The sequence below is a fragment of the Neolamprologus multifasciatus genome, chromosome 4 (genome assembly GCF_963576455.1).
Source record: "Neolamprologus multifasciatus chromosome 4, fNeoMul1.2, whole genome shotgun sequence".
NCBI lineage: Eukaryota > Metazoa > Chordata > Actinopteri > Cichliformes > Cichlidae > Neolamprologus > Neolamprologus multifasciatus.
In genome coordinates this window covers 26,417,566-26,428,357 of record NC_140442.1, presented here as the reverse complement: position 1 = coordinate 26,428,357, position 10,792 = coordinate 26,417,566, and positions in this window count along the sequence as shown.

Sequence of the window (10,792 nt, the reverse complement as noted above, 5' to 3'; positions counted from 1 at the left end):
AGATTTCCCTCAAAAGAATGATTAATCACTAATCACTTAATAACTATTGATAGACTGGTCTAATAAGTGGCCTTGTTGAGAACTATGCATAGCTTGTCCCAAGGGCGTAGATTTGGCATGGACGGAAGGGACATGTCCCCACCAATATCCAGCGATTATTGAATTGTCCCCAACAATAATTTGATCTCTTCGAGTAAAGAAAAACAAACCCGATAGTAAGAAAAAAAAAGATCTGTCAGCGTCTCATTCACCCAGTGGTGCAGAAAGAGTTAAATTACGTTCTCTACTGGAGTTCTACCTCATGTGACAAATATGGCCAATGTGATTGGCTGTGCCTTTCAGGGAGCTCTGTTCAGTTTTAGCAGCAGCAAGCCTGCGCTGCGAGGAGGAGAGGAGGATGGCAGTAAAAAGGAAGAGCCTGGATATAAAAAAGTATTTTGGAAACTAACTGCACAACATGCAGCACTATTAGTTATCTCAGTCTCCCAGAGTAGCATTTCTAATTTTGATTGAAACTGTCAGAGAAAACGGCAGCCTCGAGCAAGCCAGGATATTAGTTTACAGAGGCTGTTAAAATTATATGTCTAACGTTAAAATGGTGGTGACACAATAATTTCATCCTACTGGCACTGACATATTCATAGGGTTAATTTTTGAGACAAAATGTCATGAGGTAGTCATGATTTTGCAAGTATTCCAACCAACACAAAGCTCAGAGAGTAATGGTGACACAAGATCACAGGTGAAATTGGATGATGACCTGTTGGTTCATGACTGTATTTGAAGCACATGTGTGACTGCATGTATTTGGAATGTCTCACTGTTATTCATCAGGTGACAGAGGCAGCTTTGCCATGTTGTAGCTCGGACAGAGGTGAAGATGCGAGGTCACAGGTGACTGACTGATGATTTGGTGCTATAGATTAACTAGTATTTATTATCATGACAACTGTTAGGCTGCTGATGTAAATTGATTCATTAGTGTATATTTGACAAAGAATCTGAATTGACGCGTCTCACTTTTTATATGGAACGAATCAGTGTGTTATTTTATCAGGTGGCAATATGTCCTAGTGCAGTCAGAGGGGAAGAGCCAGGGCCAAAGGTGAGGCACATCAAGCACAGAATAATAATTTTAATCTGAGGATAAAACGCAGGTACTGAGGCTAAAAGAAGCTTCAGTGCTCTCAGAAGACCAAAAACATGGCTAAGGTCAACAATGACTCAAATGAGTTTAAACAATGCTGCTGTATGTCCACCAGCAGAGACTGGACAGTATAGATGTAAAACAAATGTGCCAGCAGTTTATCTCAGCTAACGAGAGGAGCAGGCATGTGATTGGCTGCTTCACATAGTGGACATTGAGTTGTTGTGTGGGACACCAGTAGCTGTAACAGTAGTTCATGTTTAGAATAGAAAATCTCAGCTCACTGACTTGATCGGGGCAATAGTGCCTAAAATGTTGCATAATTTTGCTGAGAGATCTTTTACTTTGTGGTAATCTTAGATGAGTAGTTTTATGGACAAAAACCAGTGTTCCCTTAGTTCTAATGTATCAGAGATGTTGGTGTACTATAACTGAAGTAATGTTGTTAAGCCCTTCAAGTCATATTCTTTTATTGTCATGACTGTATTTGAAGCTATTTTTATTTTTGTATGATACCTGATTTATATGGAATATGGCTGAAGTAAACTAAAGCCTAAAATACTTAGTCAGTCAGTTGTTTAATAGTAATTTAACATTATATAATTCACATATAAAACTATGAATTGTAATTTTAAATGCTTTAAAAGCATGTAGAATAACATATGTAGGCAAGTATAATTCTCCTTTTTTATTATCAAGAAGCAAAGACAAAAGGGAAAAAAAAGAAACAGGGCAGGGTTCAGTGGTTGAATCATCCGTCCCCACCAATGCCACAACCAAATCTAAACGGTTGGCTTGTCCTTATTTCACCAAACACGGTTACCAAGATGTGGCGATAGATAATTTTAAAAAAGCCACTAGGTGTCGCTATGGATGTGGATGTCAGACTGTTTCAAAACCTCAATCCAAGTCCTGCACAGCTGCTTAGAAAAGCCTGGCTTTGCCCATCCCTACTCATGTGTTACTTCCATCATTAAGGATTTTTTTTTAAAATTTCCATTAATTAGTGTCCATTACTCAGTTTTTGCCATTAACTTCAAGCACTCCACTGTAAAATTATCAGATGGTCCTCTCTACTGGTCCTCTAGAATTTCCCCCATCCTTTTTAAACATCATATTTTATATCTATATAATATATCTATGCCACAAAAAAACAACAACTTCTCTGTTACCTTTACACAGTTCTTTTTTCTTTTTTGTGTTTAACTTGATATGTACAGTTGATTAAATATGTAGTGAAAAAATAATGTTATCCATTTATGGACTTTTCTCTACATGATGTAGAGTTGTTGTTAATATTATAATGCTGTGCTGCCCAACACAGTTAAAACGTGTATTCTCCCCACATGGGCCATATCTATGTCCCTTCTCATGTTTAGGGCACTTACATTGTTTTAGTTTCTTCTGCACACTAAAGCTACACATCCATAATTTTAGCACGTGTCACCACTGAAAAGAAGGAGCCTATTTGAAAAGCTCAAAAATCTTATTTTAACTTTGTCTGGAATACAGACTTTGAAAGTCCAAAAGGACAGACAAACTATTAACTCAGTTTTCAAGTAAGCAAAAAGTTCTAAACAAGAAAATACACTCTGGAAACTATCTGAAATAAAACTGAATAAATAAGGTAATGTTACCAGTACCTGATGTAATATCACACTCACCTTGAACCCATCCGTCACACCTTACCACTGTGTTGTTGTCCTCAAAAGTGACCAACACCGGCCTCACATCTTCAAATATTTCTCAGTTACTCCTGACTTCTGCATGCACACAGTTCTCTCTTGGCACCTGACCATCTGCTTTCTCTAGATCTACAAGGACACAGTGCAACTACTCCTGACCTTCTCTATACTTCTTCAACACTCAAAGCAAATATTGCATCTGTAGAGTTCTTTCTTTGCATGAACTGCTGCTCACTCGTCATCAGCTCTATTCGTAATCAAGCTTCAACTTTAACTTTTTTTTAATTTGGGGTAGCTGTAGCTCGGGTGTAGAGCAGGTCACCTACGAATCAGAAGCTTGGTGTGATCCCAGTCTGCTCCAGGATGCGTGCCAAAAATTCTAACACAAAGTTGCTCTCTGATGCAGCCACCGGAGTATGAATGTGTGTGAATGTGAATGAGGCAAGTTGTGTAAAGTGCTTTGAGTGCTCAAATAGAGTAGAAAAGTGCTATATATGAACCAGTCCATTTACCATGGGTGGCTGTAGCTCAGGTGGCAGAGCGGATCAGCCACTAATCAGAAGGTCGGTGGTTCGATCCCCAGTCTGCTCCAGTGTGCATGCCAAATATCCTTGGGCAAGATACTAACCCCATATTGCTCTCCGATGCATCCATCGGAGTGTGAATGTGTACGAATGTTAGATACTCAGCACTTAAACTTAGAAGTGCTTGTGTGATTGGGTGAATGAATTAGCTGTATAAAGCGCTTTGAGTGCTCGGACAGAGTAGAAAAGCGCTATATAAGAACCAGTCCATTTACCATCTAACATGCTATTAGTAAACTTCCATCTCACAGAATTTTAGCTAGTTGTACATTGGACTTAAATGATAAGAGTCCAACATATCTCTATATCTATCTTGTGAATTCCTTTTTTGCAATGTTTTTGTAGTATATTGTTTTGTCTGCGCTGTTCTCTTCTGGGCTTCATTTCCTGCTATGAGTCTGAAAAAAAATTTCTTCTCTTTACTTGGTCTCCTCTAGTGCGACCATCCCGGTTTCTTTATATTAGAGGTCGTCACTCTCCTCTTCATTTTGTTTAGCCAAATGCTATGCAAGGTGAACAAAACCACATACCACTTGATGATGGGATGAATCCCCACTTGACTCTATGGCCTCCAGATCTTATGACAACCTGTGACCACAGGGGTGCTTCTTCATATATAAAATCACTTAAAAGAGAACACACACACACACACACACACACACCACACACACACCACACACACACACACACACACACACACACACGTTCTAACTTTTATTGCTATTAAAGAACACTCCTTTTAATTAGACTCTAATAGACTCTAATTGTTAAATTGAGGTTACTGACGCATCACACAGATGAAATTAGAACTTGATTTTTAGCCCATAGTTTCTGTGTTTTGTTGCCTGGATATCACCAACACTGTATAATATAATAACTTAAATGAAAAACTACATATGTGTTTTCATGCATGTGTTTCTATATTAACCTACTAAGACCTGAACTCTTTCATGGCATGCATTTTTAATTTCCCTTTGCTATTTGGGCTGATTGGGACCTGAATGTAAAAACAAAGAATGATCTTTTACCTGATGTTGCTCTACAAGCAACATATGAGGACATTATTTTTTAAATTTCGATAGAGCAGTGGCAATATAATGTCCTCGTAAGAGATATCAGGCCCTTATAGAGCAAAATTTAGTATTGTGGTCTGGACAACCCAAAATGTGATGTCCACATATGAGGACCCCAGGTCCTAGGTTAAAGCAATGGCGACAGGGAATAGGTAGCTCAAGGACATTCAATAAAAATCAGGTATAATTATAGAATTATGAAAACAGTGTGAAATATGTAACGATTTACTTCTCCTTCACTATATGAGAATATTTTTCTTGGCAATACGAACAGCTGTACCTTGAATTTTTCAGTATGTAATCCAGCCACACATAAACCAGTGTAGTAAATTTTTTTCGTTTTTAGTAAAAGTTTTAGTAAAAGTCCAAAGCCTGCTGGTATTATGAAGTAGTGTTTCTCAGTTTTGCGGCAACTGCAGTAAAGAGTTTGTAAAGGCTGCAACAGAGTATTCTGAGGAAAAAAGTATGTGATTTAAAATACAGGCACAATTTTTGTTTATTGAGGATATCAGTAAGAGACCTATACTGCGTTAGTGATGGTGTTCCTCTCTCCTGGTGAGAAAATGATGTGCAGTAGCTGTAATGTCAGCAGTGCCTCTGTTTCCCTTATATGTCTTGTTTATTTCTGTCTGAACAGCATTTCCTGCCCATGTGATGGTGGATTTCCTGTTAACAATCCCTACACCCATTTCAAATAAAGCTCCAACTATAGTTGAAATATTGCTGGTCTGAGAAAAAGAATCACTGGCTGCTATTTTAAGAAGAGAAAAACATGTTTAAATGAATTTTATCACTATGCTGCAATCAGGCACTTTCCGGAAAGCACACACTTTCTTTTGCATTGACTGCCTCCGTTGTTCAGTTTCTGTGTGGAAACTAATCTATAAACAAAAATCAAAGTATACTTTTGAGATAATGTAACATTAACACACAAAAAACAAATAATAAACAAACAGAAAATGAATCATGATAAGCATAATCGAGGAAGAGGCCCATCTTCTTGCAAAGATAACTCCGAGGCCCACTCCACATTGAAGTTCATACCAGAAAAGCCACCAGACCATATAAGGTCAGACATATCCAGGTTGTTTGGTTAATGCAGTGATGCAGTTTAAAGTTAATGATGTGATGACGAATGCTACAGCAGATCACGAGTGGGATTAGATCCCCTTTGTAAACAACCGTCTCCCTCCCAGACACCCCACCCAGAAGATATCAAAGCCACTTTTCTGTATCTACTGTCTTTGAACATGAGCCCATCATCATCATCATCATCATCATCCTTTCAGCACCCTGCCCTCTAGTTCACCAACAATTCCCATATTAATTCCAGCTACACATACAAGAAAACAGACTTTAACCTTTGCTGATTACCATAATGTTAAAATTGTATTTGAACAATGAGGTTTGAGTAAATTCATTTATGTTAATAAAATTCAAACCATTTAGCCACATAATGGTGTTTTACACTGCACCTTAAAAACCTTACAGTACTGACTGTATCCTTGTTGTTTGCTTCCAGCAGTTCTTGTAATTAGGTGTTACACTTCATTTTGGGCAGTGTTTAATGATAATGATACTTGTAGTGATAATTTCTTTTGGGATCAATAAAGTATTCTGATAGTAATGGTTACCTTGAATAATTTCAATAAATGACCGATGACAGCCGTTCATTGACCTCAGTGAATCGTTAATCCAGTTAGACACAGCTTTTCTTTGTGAGCTGGTGCATGTTACAGATAGTAATCTTTGCTCTTAGCTGACAGGAATCAGAGCCCGATGGTGTATTCTTTGATGTTTTTTGCTCATCACAAATGATTCCATCTGCTAACAACAACAAAGTCACCATCAAAGTTGGTGTGCTCTGGCTTTCCTGTATCTAAAGGATTTTCTACATGTTGGTCCTCGTGATAGGCTGATTAGATAATTGAATGAATAAACAGGCATGTGCCTTTTCCTAAGAAATTGTATGTTTGCACAGCAATGCATATACATCACAGTTAGGACCCAAAAGAAACTTACAGTGACATATCAGTGAAACTTTAAATACATATACTATATACTAGAGTAAGCTAGATATAGTATATGTATTTATTCAGATTTATTTTAGAAGCCAGCACAAGAATTATTTACCATGACCTGTTCATCCCCTTTAGAACTCTACTTACAGCCATTAAAACATCAGCGTCTTTTGATCTCACTTTCTCATTAGCCCCCTCCCTCTGGTCGGTTGTTTGTGGTTAATTTCCTGTCACAGAGGAAGTGCCTCACCCAGCTGCCTGGCTCTTTATTGGCTCAAGCTCTGATGAACAGTGATTTTTGGGGGTGAGACAAAGTGACATGAGCACTCAGTCAGCACAGAAGATAGGCAGAGGGACTGGAATTTGGAGATTGAGACATGGGCACAAGAACTGGCTGAGGGGGTAGTGGTGCTTACAAAGTACTCATTCATACAGAGACAGATGAGTGCTGGACAGATTCACTGCAAGGGAGGAAATGGCTGCGTGTTGCAAGAGGTAAGTAAGCACAAAATGCAGACAAAGCAACTAAATGAGATTCAATAGAGCATGTTGAAAGAGCATATTCTCTGTTTTCTATTTTATCTTGTGTTTAAAGTGACTAATTACTGTAATTCTGAGTTCCATGTTTCCAATACAACTTACTGACAACATTTACTGTAATTACTGTTTTGACTGTAGTGTGCAGACTTGGCTTATTTTTTTATATTTCAAAGCACTGAAGCACTTTCCTTATATGTTTTGGGGGATTTTGGCACTTGTGACATTATTATTTATCAAGTTTTGCAGTTTAATCTCACCATTACAATCTCCTGAAGTCCTGCATGCGTTCTTGGTCTGGTCACTCCCAATCCTTGTACCAGTGTCTTGACACCAGTGACGCTGGACGGGTTTTGGGGGGGCTGTGCTAAAGACGGTTCATCATTCCTATTGCCTGTGTTTTCATAACTAGTATAATTCTCATTTTGTTGTTGTTTTTTCTTTAGAATTCCGTCACCGTGATAAGTACCTTCCTAAATAAAATAGACGCCAATCTTGGCGCAAACATTTTTCTGTCATGATCTTTGTATTGTTGTATGCTTACTTGGTCAAGTGGGAGCAACACACATATCACAAATAAATAGCACAAATCTTCACATATACAGACAATGTTCAATCCAAGGTGTTGTGTGGCACTCTGAGAAAACTGCTCAGAAATAGTGGTTGTGTCTCTTGTTCTCAGAAGATAATATATGTGGGAGATATAAATATACTGTATCATAATGACTTGTTTCACGGGGTATGAAAGAGTTGGTGTAACGTCAACCCTAACCCAGTTAGAGAAAGTTCTCCACTGCCTGTCCAGTGGCACAGAGAGATTATCCATGATGAATAAAAGTATGTTTGTTGACCTTTCCACCACAGCTTCAAATGTGCATATTCATTTGATATCAAAAAACATTTTAAAAAAAGATTTACAATTTTAAAAAAGGAAAAATCTGTCTAAGGATGTGGAAAGACTGAAGTGTTTCCTAAGAAATTATCTAAATGATATTTATATGACATTAAGAATCACGATAACAACAAATAAAAGACTCATCAAATCAAAATATTTTTATTCTGTGGGGATGATCACATTTGATCAAAGGTAGCTCCATAAGCAAACACGTCACCACATTCTGATGCAAATGCTCTTCAGATTAACTCGTGTATGATAGTGCATGACATCACATTTTTCCAGCAATATCATGTCACATCTGGAGAAGATCTTTACTGTTTTGTGTCCTAAATTGTATTATGTTCATACATAATACAATTTAGGACACAAATTAAGGACACAATTAATTAGATGATTAATATCATGAATCTAGAATTAGAGTCAGGTCAGACTACAATCCCACACCTTTTCCCAAATTTAGTGTGCATCCTAAACGTTTTAAGCACTTGTGTTTACTTTTGTCACAGAAGAGTTATGAGAAAGCCAAACTCTTATTTTTCTGGTGCCAATTTTGGTACTGCAGTGTAGCAGTGTGTGGATCCATAAAACCTCAAGGCAAAATCACACCAGAAAAGTCAAATACGGACATCTAGTGAAGTCATGTACAAATAGCATGTGAAGAACCGCACTAGTGCAAGCTAAATTCAAAAAACTGTGTGAATAGTATTGTGGAGATCGAAATGTACACTGAGATTAAAAATGAGTGCAGTCCATACTGTGAGTAACCTACTGAAGTAGAGTGATATTGAAAGATGTGAGTCCATGGCATATTACCCCCCTTCTTCATTCTGAATAAACAGATGCTTACAATCCCCTTAGTAATCTCTTTAGCTTATATAGAACATCGTCATGGCTGGTATGACAAATAGATTTAACTAACTCTATTGTAATATTACTCACCATAAAATGCCATAAAAAGCATTCTGTTCACCTGGATTAGCGTTTTCAGTGGGAGAAACGTTTCGTTGCTCATCAAAGAGACTTCTTCAGTCTCAGCTGACTGCAGGTTCATAAAGTACTTACTTCAAAACCATGTTCTTATACACACAGACACTCACACTTGCTTCATTGAACATATATTCATACACTCCTGTACCACGTGAGAGCAGCTCACCATACAGACTGGAGCGGGAAGCAAATCAGAAACCTTCCAATAAGTGGAAGACATCGACTTCCTCATTCTGCAGCAAGAAAACAGAAACACACAGATTGAACAGAAAAAATAGCTTTTACAAGCAGTCACAGGTACATAGACTGATTTAGACAAATTTGGGTAATAAAAAGAGGGAGGAAAATGTCATGTCAGGAGACAGTTACTGGTGTATCTGGTGGAGAGGAGAATGAAATTGGTGGTGAGCGTGGGAAAATCAAACACTAATATCAGCATCTTCTGTTGTGGACTCAGAAGCAGGACTAGTTGTCCTGGAGCAGCTGGTGACAGTCTAGACAGGCTCTGTACAACAATGGTACTCAAGCGGTGTTGTCTGCAACAAGGGATAGAAAGAAACAGAGGAAAACTGACAGTGACAGCAACAGTATGGACAGAGGAAGGAAGATGAGGAAGAATGGTGTTGAGTGTTGAATCAGAAAGCAAAGGAAGAGAAGTGGTATACAGCTAACTTACTGTGGTGGTGAGATCTGAGAAAGAGGACTGCAGCTATGCTTTGAGGAGCAGGAGCTATAATTTTGATATGACAAAACTGCTTATATGTACAGAGAATTTGCACCAAAGCCCATTAAATGTTTTAGCTGTTAAGAATTCAGACAGCTGTATGTAAAGGGTATCACAGGTGAGCTCATTGTGGAGGGGACAATAGAAATGGCAAGTGTGCAGCAGGAGTTCCTCCAGAATCCTGCAGCCACAGAGGAAGCCACAATGTAGCATTTTGGGGTTGCAAAGCAGTGAAAAGAGAGACAGAAATACAGAAAATTAGAATTAAATTTACAAAAAAATTAAATAAAACTAGTGATAAATGCAACATATTGAATAAAACTGAAAGAATATAAATAATAGTGAACGCTGCGGACCACCACTTCAGGATGACAGATTTAAAATGGGAGGAAATAAATGACAAACTTAAGATTCAGTCAAGCCAAGAAGCAATATGTATCAGATACTGTAATACTATTAACTACGCTCATTCTCCAATGGAATGCCAGAAGTTTCAATGCTAAGAGCCAGAAATTCAAGCAATTTATTGGAGATATGAAAGAAAAGTCCAAGACAATTCATGTCCAGGCATCCTGGGTTAAATCTAATTTGGAATTCGTTCTATTTAACTATGCAACAGTTTACAGGGACAGAGAAGAAGGAGGAGGCTGTGCCACACTTCTTAAGCAAGGCATCCCATATAGAATACTCATATAGAATAGGGGAGTGCAAATGAGCAAGAATATGTTGTTAGAAATTGGGCTGAAAGACTATGTGATAATAAATTATTATAAGCCATGTGGATGGCTGTAGCTCAGGTGGTGGTGAGTATCCTTGGGCAAGATACTAACCCTAACATGTTGATCATCTCCGAATGTGTGTGGATGTTAGTTAGGAAGCATTTAGAAACAGTAGAAAAAACTGCTGTTGTGAATGGGTGAATTGTCTAAAGCCCTTTGCGTGCTTAAGATAGAGTAGAAAAGCACTTTATAAGTACTAGTCCATTTACCAAAACACTTGCACTCAAAAAGTTGAAAAAAAAATAATCCAGAGAAACAACAAAAACATGTCATGGTGGGGTTTACGTTCATATTTTACATTAAAAATGGTTAACCCACCTTGTCTATGGTCACTTTGCAGCACAGCTGCGTGACTCT